Here is a 13,741-nt window from a genome sequence, read left to right on the forward strand (position 1 = left end):
GTTAACCACAATAACTAAAATTTGTCATAATTTTACCAAAGCTCTAGGTTGTACTTAAAAGCTCATAATTTTCAAACAACGTAGGAAAAAGTCCTGTAACGCCGGACAGCACCTAGCGCCGGACACTCTATTCAACACGTATTATTTAAGCGAGTATAAATCTTTCCATTTCAAAATCCAAATGAAAGGGGCACTCTTGTGAGAATTGGCGTAATTTATTCTAATTATTCATGTTTGTTCTATATGAGTGCTAACGGTCACTGCATACCCCCATTTTTCGTATTTCCTAGTCAAAGAATGAAAATCTTATGATGAATGCTCCAGCTGAGAGCATCGGTATGGCCCAGCCAAAAGGGTGAATAGTGACTTTTTTTGAAATATCTAAGAATATTCGTCAAACACACATGTGCAGACATTCCTGAGTGTAGAGATGGCTACATATAATTTAATAAACATTTCGTAAAATATTTTTTGATTTATTTATAAATAATCTTAGGTGTCCGGCACTCGGGGACTTCCCCTAAGATAATTTTTTGATCTATTTTTTTTAGGACAGTTATAAGGTCAGTACTATCACACCGATTCGGCTTGACATCAAAAAAATCAATTACTGTAACAAATATTTATATTAGATATTCTCTGAACAAAATAAGCCTTTATTTTTTAAATTTTTACACGTTTTTACTTTAAAAGATGTATGACTTTTTCGAAATATAATTTGTTTTTTTCGGCTAAATTAAAAGTTTTAAGTAAAGTACAAAATTATACGATAGAAATAATTCCAGTATCTAAACAAAAAATTAATCAATAAATTAAAATTATTATTAATTAATTATAAATAACATAATAATAGTGAAAAAATAGCTTATTTAGATAATAATCAAAAGATATTATACTGCATTTATTTCTTCCTCAATTAATTTTTCATCTGAAAAAAAAAACAAAACTGTAAAAAAGCAAGGAACGTTATTTTATTTTAAAAACATTTTGAATTATTTATATTTAAAAAATTATAACAATTTGCTAATAATTTTTAAGAATATATTATTTTACCATATGATACAAGATTAATCCAATCCCGAGACAAATTCTATTATTTTCAGAAATTAAATTGTAATCGTGAGTCTAGACCGCCCACCTCTTGGAAGAAACTGAAGAATGACCGTCGAATGCATTATAAATGAACTTCGGGCAGCCAAATAGTTTTTCATGGGAAACGAAATCGTTTCCACAGACTGTCTATAGATTTCATTTCCGATGTGTAGGAACAGACTGACAATAGCATTTATCACTTCTTAAATCTGACATCGTGTCATGTTTTATTAAAGAATTGTAACATAACCATCCCCAACGTAGAATAGGAGTATCATTCAATTAAAAGTCATAATCATATACAGTAACTAGTTGGTATAGATATTTTGCCTTGAGGCAAGTTACATGAGCTTCCCGATATGTGTGAATAATCGACCTAATTAATAAAAAATAAATTAATTTATGAGTGATTAAAAGTATTACGAGTGGATTTATTACACATAATTGAAAAAGAAAAAACACGTTAACTCGGAGTTTTTCTGAAAGCAAATTTTCAAAAATCAACATTTTTTATAATTCAACCTGTTTCCGTAGGACTTAAATAGTTTAGTATGTTCATTAAGACCAAGTACTTTATCTTTATACCAAGTAAATCGTTTAATTTTAATTTTAACCAACGTCAAAAAAACTACTCATTTTTTAAATTAAACTACTTGTCGTAAGGCCGCAAATTTTCAGTAAGTTCTATAAGACCATGATAAATCGCCAAAAAAGGTTCCATAAAAATCGGCTTAAATTTTTTTTTCAACAGTTAATTACAAGAAAACGGCTCGGTAGATTTTCATCTAAAACTAATCAGTATCATTCCCAACTAATATTTTTCGAACAGTATTTGATTTTTTAAAATCGATTCGGTAGTATTAGCTTGTGGACGAAAAGTTTAATACTTCTTTCCAAATTGCAAAGAAACGGCTCGGCTGATCGTCGCACAAAACTGAGAAACGATAATCCGCATCGAGATACATCAAATGGCTTTTAAATTTCTGAAATCGGTTCAGTCGTTTCTGAGCAAACGTCGATGAAAGGCCTAATTTTGACAAACGCCAAAAAAACGATAGTAATTTTTGCAAACTTTGACGAATATTTAAAATTAAACGACTTCTCGTAGGGCCGTAATATTTTAGTATGATCTATACGACTATGGAATTTACCATAAAAAAAATTCATGAAAATTGTCAAAAAAAATTCTTTTAACACTCTATTACAAGAAAACGGCCTGGCCGATCTTTATCAAAGACGATTCCCAACCAATATCTTTCGAATGATTTTTGAATTTTTAAAATCGATTCAGAATTGCGGGCTTAAACGTGGACGAAAAATTCTTCACTTTTCTGCTATTTACGAAAAAACGGTTAGGCCGATCGTCGCACAAAATTGATAAACGCTAGTCTTCATCGAAATACATCGAATGGCTTTTAAATTTTTGAAATCGGTCTTGCCGTTTTTTGAGAAATCGTCGATTTATGGCAAAGAATTTGTTCACATATATACACACACACATATACTTTTTCCAAATTTGGTCTCATTCGACTCAAAATGGCTTGAAACGTCGAGAAAACATAAAATTAGCGAATCGCAATTTTTTATGAAAACATAAACTTATATTAAACTTAGTTTATTAAAACAATTATTCCAATGATAAACTAGTGGGGTGGGTGGCATCGTGCCTTAAGGCAAATTGCTGGAACTTCCCGTACCGTAACGAAATGTTCGAGGAATATTGAATGTTTTCAAATAGATTATTATAAATATTGTAACATTGTTTAATATTTATAAGAATTATATAAACTGAATTGCAGAGTTGAAATTATTTGTTTAAAGTATATTAGAACTATAGTCAGAATTAAAAATAAAATCTGAATTATTTTCGATATACAAAAAATTAAAAAAAAAAATCCAAAATCAATTATTTTGTTAAGACAAGCAGAAAGTTCTTTGAATCAATTGAATCGGACGCTTAGTTCTCTCAAAAACTGCCATTTTTTATACATTTAGCTCTGTATCTCCAAAATGGCTGGGCCTGCCTTTGCGAAAAACTAATAACCCCTTCTCCCAATCATTACTAATTGAATGTTTTTTAGATCATTCAAATCGGATGCTCCGTTCTCTCAAAAACTCGATTTCTATTTCCTGCACTCTTTGCTCCTTATCTCCGTAACTGCTAGACCTGCCTTTGCCAAAAACTAATCAGCACATCTCCTTATCAATAGGAATCGAATGTTTTTTAAACCATTCAAATCGGTTGATCCGTACGCCCGAAAACGTGGGCGAAAATTTGTATCCGTACATACATACACACACACACACACACATCCACTTTTTCTAAAGTATGCCAAAATGTTCAGAAACCTTCAAAACGTCGAGAAATGTAAAAAATTTCAATTCCGATTTTCGGCCCATTACAATAACTTACCCTACGGGAAGATAATAATGGAAATGAAATATGGAAACGAAGAAAAGTTTTTTTTAAATTTTTATAACTGAATATCTTAGAATTAGCATAAATTATCCCTGGATTTGGATTCTTTTTTTTAGTGATCTCTTACTAGGCCAGTAGTTGACCTGTTCAATAGACCATGGGAGGCTGTTGTCCAGATCGGATTGCACCGAGAAAAATGTAATCGAGAGATCCATGATCATACGTTGGCAATACCAAATGGACATCAATAATTACGCCTCGAGGGCGTTGTGCTAGATATTGAGACTTCAGATATTCATCGTGGGAATTATTTGCCAGATCCAGGACGTTGAGAATGTAAACATATTCAAAATAAATGCCCGTATGATTTCATGAAATTATTCTATCTTCCCGAAATTAAAAGATGTTTTCTTTAAAAAAAATCGGACTCGTTAATCTTACGTTTTTAGTTTAACGTCCTGTTCAATCGTATGCTGAATAAAGTTCAATAGTAAATATTATTGATTCGTATTAATTAGTTAAACGAAAAAAAGTGCGTGTAAATTTCACACGCAATTGAAGTGGAACTTTTTTATGGCATTAAGTTAAAAATGAATACATCATAAAACAATTTTGAATAATGTATATAAGTAATATTGTAACACTCGTGATGCACATATTTATTAATTTCATCCATTATGCATATTTATATAGAAATAAATTATAAATTATATATTCATAATAGCATTAAAAATATGTATAATATTTAAAAATAATAATGTAAAGTCATACTTCAAATATGACATGATCGGTTTGTCATTGTAATTAGCATTTATAACTTGAACCCTCATTAGAGAAATGAAGTAATTGCTGATTGATAAATTCTATAATATTCGTTCACACAGTGAATTATGTCAAACAACGCCAAAAAAACATTGTTTTCACAATTTCACTCATCATGTAATTGTGTTTGAACAACTTCATGTAATAAAATTAACATACATTGTATTGTATTTTTTTTTACTTTTTGATGACGATACAATCTCATTCTTTAAGCAGCTGTAATATCTGTCTTGCCTATAAAAATATTTTCCATTTGAATAACTTAAAAGATTTATAGAGACTACGAATAATTAGAAATTATTTCAATAAACATACGTTTCGTACACGGCACAAACGTTTCATTTGTTTTATTATTTTTGTTATAATTATTTACGGGTAACAGTGTAAAATATTCTTCTGATTCAGGCATTTTTTATTAAATCAAGATTTGTACTACGCTGCAACCTCAAAAATAATGGCATTCCAATTTCCTTCTTGTATCCTTACGCATACAACGTTGATGCTGGTACGCATACAACGACAGATCTCTATTCACGCGAAACGACGACTAATCACAATCGACGCATATACAAATGATTTCATCGAGAGCGAATGATAAACTGTTCGGGCGTAACGCTATTCCCGTTGCATTTGTACAGCCTTGCTCTCTAGTCGCGCCTAAAAAAGTTTTACTTCAAAAATGTTTCGATAACAACATCGACATTTAGGAGATATTACTCGAAAATCGTGCTGATAAGTTTTTGGGAAAGATCTTCCAGGCTGTGTCCGAATTATTTTCGAAAATCCAAAAATATTTGAAAGGTTTCAATTATTATTAACAGTCATGAGTCCGAGGAAAAAAATCTGAAGCAGAGTAGTATCTTTGTAATCAATATTTTAGATAAACAATTATACCTTCTGTTCTCAAAAACTCAATGAAATTTGGAAAACATAATGCTTATTTGATTGATAGCATTTAGAAATGGTATTGATTTATTTTTTAAAATAGTTAAACACATTCATATTACTATTTTCAAAAAATAATATTCATATTACTAAATTCAAAAAGATTTAAATTTTCTTTGCTGAACTCGTTTAGTTTTAGGTATCGACTTTATATCTTCCTTAATTTTAAGCTAATTTCGTCTTAAAATTGTCTGCATATTAATGGTAATGCATGGTTGTCACGATAATTGGAAGAACTCAAAAATTGAAACGTTATTTATAAATTTTAATTATGCTATATTCATGAAAATCTATATTTTAAATAGAATAGAGCCCGTTTATTCCATTGCATGCATTGTTTTCAAGTTCTCGTGTTCTAATAGATTTATTTATAGCTTGAATCTCCAATGTTTTCGTCATGCAACATGTTGTTGCTGAAGTGGTCTTTTTCGGTTAAGACCAACTATTGGAAATTTTGGAATCATCAACATAATTAGAGATGATAAAACAGTATTACACGAAAATGCAGGCAGGCATAATTAATCAAAAAAATGTACTTATAGGTATTATGTACTGTTGAATAATTCTAGCTAAGATTAAGAATTTCTAAATCAGATTAGGGTTGCATACAGTGCTATATCTGTAAAGATTGAACCCATAAAACTTATATTTTGAGTTGGTTAAATAATGCTACTATTATTTATTTTATTATTATTGTTTCTGTTGGCCCTCTGGCTGTACCATTTTTACCCGCCTAAGACCAGGTAACAAATTTTTAAAATATAGCAAGAAAACATTTCTACAATGATAAATTAGCTTTTACTGAACATTGTCAGATAGTTGTTTGTTTGATATGGGATTTTTGTTGTTGTATAATTGGTTTGACTTTCACAATATAATTGCTCAAAGTCAAATCGCATAGTGCTCCGTACTACGCTATGCTTAAAAAATAGATTCTATGAGTACTTATATAAAACTGTAATAAATAAAACTCAAAATATTTTTTTATATTATTCTTAGGCATTTTAAGCGTGATGTCTGATGTTATTCATTTTATTATACATAATTAGTTTTTACCGTCGATGGTCAATAGTTCCATATATGCAGTAATTATATAATAGTAAGTCTAGTAATTATATAATAGTAAGTCTAGTAATTATAAAACAGTAAGCAATCATTAATGACATACATATACATATTAATGAAAAAACATTTGAATTTTAATTGTATTTAATTTAATTTTAATTGCATTCGAAGATTAAAAAAAATCGTTTTAGAAGCATTTTACATATTTTTGATCGAATAGTTTTTTTTAGACTATATACTGGAGTACACCAGCGCGATAAAGATACTACAAAAGTATCACAATGAGTGAAAATATTTCATGTTTTCTCAAAAATAAAAGATATACAATATTATTAAATATTTGTATACAATATTAAAGTTACATTAGTTACATAAAATTATACTATAATTCATACTGAAAAATGAATTTGATAGAACGGAGTAAGTCTTATTTTAGCGATGAAATTACAACAATTTATTTTTAGCAAACTACACTATATACAATTAAATATAAATTTTGAATTAAAACTTCCTCAGGCGCGACTAGGAGTATAGTTAATATTAGATGGATTTAATATTTCAATGCCTTTGATACAACCTAGCCTCGTTGTCAAGGTACATACCAAGCAGCCCCTGTGGCCTAATGGATAAGGCATCGGCCTCCTAAGCCGGGGATTGTGGGTTCGAGTCCCACCAGGGGTACAGTTATTTTTTGCAAGATTCTATATTGGAATGTCTTTGATACAACCTAGCCTCGTTGTCAAGGTACATACCAAGCAGCCCCTGTGGCCTAATGGATAAGGCATCGGCCTCCTAAGCCGGGGATTGTGGGTTCGAGTCCCACCAGGGGTACAGTTATTTTTTGCAAGATTCTATATTGGAATGTCTTTGATACAACCTAGCCTCGTTGTCAAGGTACATACCAAGCAGCCCCTGTGGCCTAATGGATAAGGCATCGGCCTCCTAAGCCGGGGATTGTGGGTTCGAGTTCCACCAGGGGTACTTATATTTTTTGCAAGATTATATATTGAAATGCTTTTGATACAACCTAGCCTCGTTGTCAAGGTACATACCAAGCAGCCCCTGTGGCCTAATGGATAAGGCATCGGCCTCCTAAGCCGGGGATTGTGGGTTCGAGTCCCACCAGGGGTACAGTTATTTTTTGCAAGATTCTATATTGGAATGTCTTTGATACAACCTAGCCTCGTTGTCAAGGTACATACCAAGCAGCCCCTGTGGCCTAATGGATAAGGCATCGGCCTCCTAAGCCGGGGATTGTGGGTTCGAGTCCCACCAGGGGTACAGTTATTTTTTGCAAGATTCTATATTGGAATGTCTTTGATACAACCTAGCCTCGTTGTCAAGGTACATACCAAGCAGCCCCTGTGGCCTAATGGATAAGGCATCGGCCTCCTAAGCCGGGGATTGTGGGTTCGAGTTCCACCAGGGGTACTTATATTTTTTGCAAGATTATACATTGAAATGCCTTTGATACAACCTAGCCTCGTTGTCAAGGTACATACCAAGCAGCCCCTGTGGCCTAATGGATAAGGCATCGGCCTCCTAAGCCGGGGATTGTGGGTTCGAGTCCCACCAGGGGTACAGTTATTTTTTGCAAGATTCTATATTGGAATGTCTTTGATACAACCTAGCCTCGTTGTCAAGGTACATACCAAGCAGCCCCTGTGGCCTAATGGATAAGGCATCGGCCTCCTAAGCCGGGGATTGTGGGTTCGAGTCCCACCAGGGGTACTTATATTTTTTGCAAGATTATGTATTGAAATGCCTTTGATACAACCTAGCCTCGTTGTCAAGGTACATACCAAGCAGCCCCTGTGGCCTAATGGATAAGGCATCGGCCTCCTAAGCCGGGGATTGTGGGTTCGAGTCCCACCAGGGGTACTTATATTTTTTGCAAGATTATATATTGAAATGCCTTTGATACAACCTAGCCTCGTTGTCAAGGTACATACCAAGCAGCCCCTGTGGCCTAATGGATAAGGCATCGGCCTCCTAAGCCGGGGATTGTGGGTTCGAGTCCCACCAGGGGTACTTATATTTTTTGCAAGATTATATATTGAAATGCCTTTGATACAACCTAGCCTCGTTATCAAGGTAAACACCATGCAGCCCCTGTGGCCTAATGGATAAGGCATCGGCCTGCTAAGCCGGGAGGTACAGTTATTTTTTGCAAATTCTATATTGTAATGCCTTTGATACAACCTAGCCTCGTTATCAAAGTAGACAGCAGAATAGAGATCTTTGTAGACAACAGAATAGAGGTCGTTGTATGCGTACCTATATCAACAAGGAAATCGGCATAAATAAACATTTTAAAGTTATATCATAATACAAATCTTGATTTAATGAGAAATGCCTAAATCAGAAGAATATTTTACCCTGTCCTCCGTAAATAATTATAATAAAAATAATAAAACAAATTCTACATTTGCGCCGTACTTATACACAACATAAGTTTATTGAAATAATTTCTATATTATTCGTAGTTTTTATAAATCTTTGAAGTTATTAAAATGGAAAATATTTTCAAGCAAGTCAGGTATTACAGCTGTTCAAAGAATGAGATATCGCCGAATGAAATAAGGCTTTAGAATGGATATACATATAGAAACTGCTATAATTAATGAAATGACTTAATTAAGTGACCATTTTCATAGTACCATCAAGCTTTCGAATGCTTTCAAAATATTAAATTCGATATTTTACAATACTTTGTCCAACATTATTCATTGACAGTTTCAATTACATCATTATCTTTCGTTGCATTTTGATGCATTAAATTGTCTTATATTCCAAAATTTTTGTTATCTTTTAAAAATTCGTCCCATCTTAATTATTTTCATACTAATCCTTTTGTGGATGCTTGTATTTTATTAAAAAATACTAAAACTAATATTCAAACCAAGAGTAATTTTAATGTTAAACCAAACCACTGCACTATTATTACAAAAAATGTGTATCGTTGAATAATTTTCTTAAGAAAAGAAATGTAAATTTTATAATTGTAACCCACTATCGAAATAAATATATACGAATACAAAAACTATTGACGAATACACTTCTGTTACATAATAATAAACTATGTTAATTAAAATTTGAAAGTTTTTTATAGATAGGTAATTTTACAAAGTTATTCGAAGTAGTTTTATTGATAATTAATATGCGTACAATATTGTTTTACATTACCCTTAGAGTTGAACTGTTACATATTTGCCACGTGTTCGACATCAAACAAAGAAGGTTGAAAATCAATCTTACCTGTAAATAAAAGAAAGGAAACCATTAAATATTGAATAAAGAATAATGTTCATTTGGGCATAAAGTTGACCTGTCATACTTTATGTTTATTTAGGTTTGGACTTCATTTATTATTTAAAACACTATTAGACATAATTGAAATTTTGTTCAAAGATAAAATAATTTATAGTATAGCACAGGCAGAATAAATAAATTTTGGCCCAATAAAAATAGCAAATCTCATTTATTATAAGACTGCAACTTGTGCAACTTTATTTTTTCGATTTTGTTTGGGGCTTTTATTCCATTTGCCATGAAGGAAACGTGTCTTGAATTTTTCAACCAATAATAAAAAAAAATCTATAAATATTATCTTAAATATTAATTTTTATATTTTGGGAGAATTCATCCCAATGCATGTTCATCTAATCATCCAATTCCATAAAAACAATATTAGAATTATTAGAGCATATTTAATCCAGAAAATTTGTGTAATTGAGAGAAATGTGCCTATATTTAGCACAAGTTTCAAATAATGAAGCAAAATTAAAATAAACATTTTTATTCAACTATTTAATATCACATGTAAAATTATTAACTTCTTGTACGGTAAGTGATAGTAATCGTCAAAAAATTGAAACTAACTTTTTTTGCATATCTTTGCGTTGCAAAGACTTGTGAAAATTTTGGAATATCATGGAAAAAATAGATGTATGTGTGTGTGTGTGTGTGAATGTGTATGTATGTATGTATATGCAAATACAATTTTTTGATAACGATTTCGAAAACATGGATCAACAGATTTGAATGATTCAAAAGATTCTCGATTTGTATTGATGGGGATTAGTTTTTCGTGAAGGCAGATCCAGCCGTTTTGAAAATGCGGGGCAAATAGTGTCGAAAATGGTAATTCATTTTTTGAATGAACGGAGCATCCGATATAAATGATTCAAAAATTTTACTTATATTTTGACGGATTAATTGAAAATGCAATTTGACGGTCAAAAATGCAATAAAATGCAAAAACCAAACTCAAAATTTAAAAAAAAAAAATCTAAAATGTAAAAACGTCGTTTTGAAATAAAAAAAAAATGAATCTTTGATGTGTTCAAAATTTTCAAAAGATTAAAAATGTTAAATTACGTAACGAAAAATTCTAGCAATGTGCCTTCAGACACGATGCCATGCACCACTAGCTAATAACTTAAATGTGCTTTAAATAGTTCAAAATTCATGTAATTATTGAATGGGAATATTTTAATTGAACATAATTTTTCATAATGTTTTTTTTTATATCTATTATTCTAAAGTAAATTTCAAAAATTACAAAACAATTATTCATTGACGAAAAGCTTATTGAATCAAAAAGTTTAGAAAGCATCCTGCGCGTATGGCGTCATTTATCATCATTTAGAACTTTCCCGCTTTTCTCCAACTTGACTTTATTTAATGGTGATGTATATTTTTACTGAATATTTTTATATAATGTGAGCATACTCCATATCACAATGTTACCTATGACAAAAGGTATATTTATGGTAATTATGGTCATATATCGTATTTTTAAGTAGAAAATAATTATATTTTTGCCAGATAATTTGCTAGTTTTATGTTCGAAAGGAATTGAATTACATCAGAAAGTGTTACTTTTTATTTTAAGTTAGCATTTTCCTATAAAATTATAAAAATCCTATAATATTATAAAAATCTTAAATTTATTAGAAGTCCCGAGAGTGATTTTCTCGTTACCATAAAACAATTTCACCGTAAGTATGTAGTGCAAAATTTTTTTTTTAATAGTCAATGTGACGTCTGCAAAATTTGTATGACAAATTGTATATTTTTTCTAATAATTAATGTGCATACAAAAATATTGTAAAACAAATAATTTCTTAAATGTTTCGATTCTGGTTAGAAGTTTTGTTGAAATAACTAATTTACATAAATGCGTTAAATAGATATTAACAAGTATTACGACATCGGTGATAAATTCTTAGGCCTGTTGAAGCCAAGGAGAAAATTATAAAAAAATAAATATATCCAACCAAAAATATAAATAAAACTGGTACTTTCTCAGGTCACAAAACGCCATCTCACTTTTCTGGAACTTCTCATGAATTCTCAAAATTTAAAAAAAAGTCTCATACTAATAATAATTTGTAAGAGTTTGTTCATTAGTTAGTTGTTTATTATAACTAGTGATGCGTGGCATCGTGCCTTTAAATCAAATTGCTGGAACTTCCCGTACCAGAGTTAAATATTTGAGGAAAAAAATCAGTAATCAATAAATAATTATTAATGTATAATAACAATTACTTCAAATATTTTCGAATAGATAATTATAAATACAATATATTTTATCGTTCATATATTATATAACGTCGATCTTATCGCATCACTTAAGAATGTTTACATTAACAAGATTGAATGAATCAATCTGATTTTAAAACTGAATACATACAACTTTGTATATTTTTGAAAATTTTGAAAAAAAACTGGAAATTTTGAAATTTGTTTGAAGCGTATAAGTAAACTTTAAAAATTAAACATCTTGGTACGAAACCCCCAAAAAAATGTAACAAAATCAGTACTCATTTTTAGGATCTCTATAAAATATCTGATAATTTTTAACCGCCAAATATATTTTTTTTACTTTTTCCTCCGTATCTCCGAAAACGCTGGATCTGCCTTTCCAAAAGTTTAGTAAATTCTACATTTAGTCAATACAAGTAGAATGTTATTTGAACCATTCAAATCCGACTCTCCGTTACATCAAAACCTGAATTACAATTGTTTACACTTTTTGTTCCGTATCTTCGAAACGGCTGGATCTGCCTTTGCCAAAAACTAATCAGTATTCCCCATCAATATGAATCGAATATTTTTTGAATTTTTAAAATCGGTTGATCCTCGTTCACAAAATTGTCCCCGAAAATTTGTATCCGCACATACATTCATACACACACAGGACACATACATCCGTTTTTTCTAAGGTGTGACAAAATGTTCAGAAACCTTTGAAACGTAAAGATATATAAAAAAGTTCATTTTCGATTTTTTTTGCGATTACCATAACTTACCCTACGGGAAGTTAATAAATAACTTTATAATTATAAATTTGAAATGTTGGTATAAAAACAAAAATCAAACTATTATTTATTAATATAACAATAATAACTTGGAGATGAGATATATGGAACTCGAATATACATATAAAGAATTAAAACAAAACTGATTGATATTTTAAATACATTTTAAATAACGTTTATATCACAAATATTGTATCCATATATAGAAATCAACGCAAATCATTTTATAGGAGTGACACTAAATCCATATTTAATTATAGAAACATCTATTTAATTATTCATAAACATCTATTTTTGTCTACTACAAAGCGACTCACATGTATGTAACTTTTTTTTATGGTCACGATGTCACATTACAAGTACTATCAAAATAAATAGAACTGAACAGAATTACATAATGAAAGCATTGTTACTTAATTATTATCGACGAATAACATTTATAGAATATTTATAAGTTAATGGTAACATTTGATTAATTTCATACATAGATTATAAATGAACTTGTAGTGGCAACGTGCAAGTTATTATCAAAGTTTGTTTTTTGTTTTACAAAGTCAACGACCTATAAAGTTTTAACGAAGCGATAGAAGATAGTTTTTTTTAGTTTGTAATTTGAGTACTTTGTAATTTGAGTAATATTGTTTTATCATAAATTTAAAAACTATTCCATATATAAATTAGCTATATATGTCATAAAATTTATAGGACTTTCATAAACAGTGTAACACTCAATATTAATATCAGAATATATTACTAGCATGTTCCCATGCAGTATCGTTATTATTCATTTATTCATGAATTCATAATTGATTTATCACCGTAAATAAGATTTATTGATGATAAGTCTAAATTTTTTGTGATCATTTCACACCTTGTCTTAATAATATGAATAATTTTTGAATATTAATTTTAATTTTATACTGAAAAAAGAGCAATTGGATGTTATAAGCATTTTCTTATGTTTTTATTTATATATAGATTTCTATATGTGCTTCTCTGGATCTCTGTGATTTTCTGGAGCAACTAAAAAGCTCCAATTTCTTTTTTAACTTCGCGTAGGGTAAGTTATAGT

At 30.2% G+C, this 13,741-nt stretch overlaps 10 non-coding genes across 10 annotated transcripts; all 10 read left to right on the top strand.

Annotated features, from left to right (window-relative positions):
- The first annotated feature begins 6,951 nt into the window (after nucleotides 1–6,951).
- Trnar-ccu lies at nucleotides 6,952–7,024 on the top strand. The gene has a single exon. It is a non-coding gene; the product is annotated as a tRNA-Arg (tRNA).
- A 77-nt stretch (nucleotides 7,025–7,101) lies between these two features.
- On the top strand, nucleotides 7,102–7,174 carry Trnar-ccu. Its single transcript has one exon. It is a non-coding gene; the product is annotated as a tRNA-Arg (tRNA).
- Nucleotides 7,175–7,251: 77 nt separating this feature from the next.
- On the top strand, nucleotides 7,252–7,324 carry Trnar-ccu. Its single transcript has one exon. It is a non-coding gene; the product is annotated as a tRNA-Arg (tRNA).
- A 77-nt stretch (nucleotides 7,325–7,401) lies between these two features.
- Trnar-ccu lies at nucleotides 7,402–7,474 on the top strand. Its single transcript has one exon. It is a non-coding gene; the product is annotated as a tRNA-Arg (tRNA).
- Nucleotides 7,475–7,551: 77 nt separating this feature from the next.
- Nucleotides 7,552–7,624, top strand: Trnar-ccu. The gene has a single exon. It is a non-coding gene; the product is annotated as a tRNA-Arg (tRNA).
- A 77-nt stretch (nucleotides 7,625–7,701) lies between these two features.
- Trnar-ccu lies at nucleotides 7,702–7,774 on the top strand. Its single transcript has one exon. It is a non-coding gene; the product is annotated as a tRNA-Arg (tRNA).
- A 77-nt stretch (nucleotides 7,775–7,851) lies between these two features.
- On the top strand, nucleotides 7,852–7,924 carry Trnar-ccu. Its single transcript has one exon. It is a non-coding gene; the product is annotated as a tRNA-Arg (tRNA).
- Nucleotides 7,925–8,001: 77 nt separating this feature from the next.
- On the top strand, nucleotides 8,002–8,074 carry Trnar-ccu. Its single transcript has one exon. It is a non-coding gene; the product is annotated as a tRNA-Arg (tRNA).
- A 77-nt stretch (nucleotides 8,075–8,151) lies between these two features.
- On the top strand, nucleotides 8,152–8,224 carry Trnar-ccu. Its single transcript has one exon. It is a non-coding gene; the product is annotated as a tRNA-Arg (tRNA).
- Nucleotides 8,225–8,301: 77 nt separating this feature from the next.
- Nucleotides 8,302–8,374, top strand: Trnar-ccu. Its single transcript has one exon. It is a non-coding gene; the product is annotated as a tRNA-Arg (tRNA).
- The last annotated feature ends 5,367 nt before the right edge of the window (nucleotides 8,375–13,741 follow it).

Source organism: Ctenocephalides felis, unplaced genomic scaffold (genome assembly GCF_003426905.1).
Source record: "Ctenocephalides felis isolate EL2017-DRISC unplaced genomic scaffold, ASM342690v1 CF-g0.4_SCAFFOLD_01886, whole genome shotgun sequence".
In the NCBI taxonomy this organism is placed as follows: Eukaryota; Metazoa; Arthropoda; class Insecta; order Siphonaptera; family Pulicidae; genus Ctenocephalides; species Ctenocephalides felis.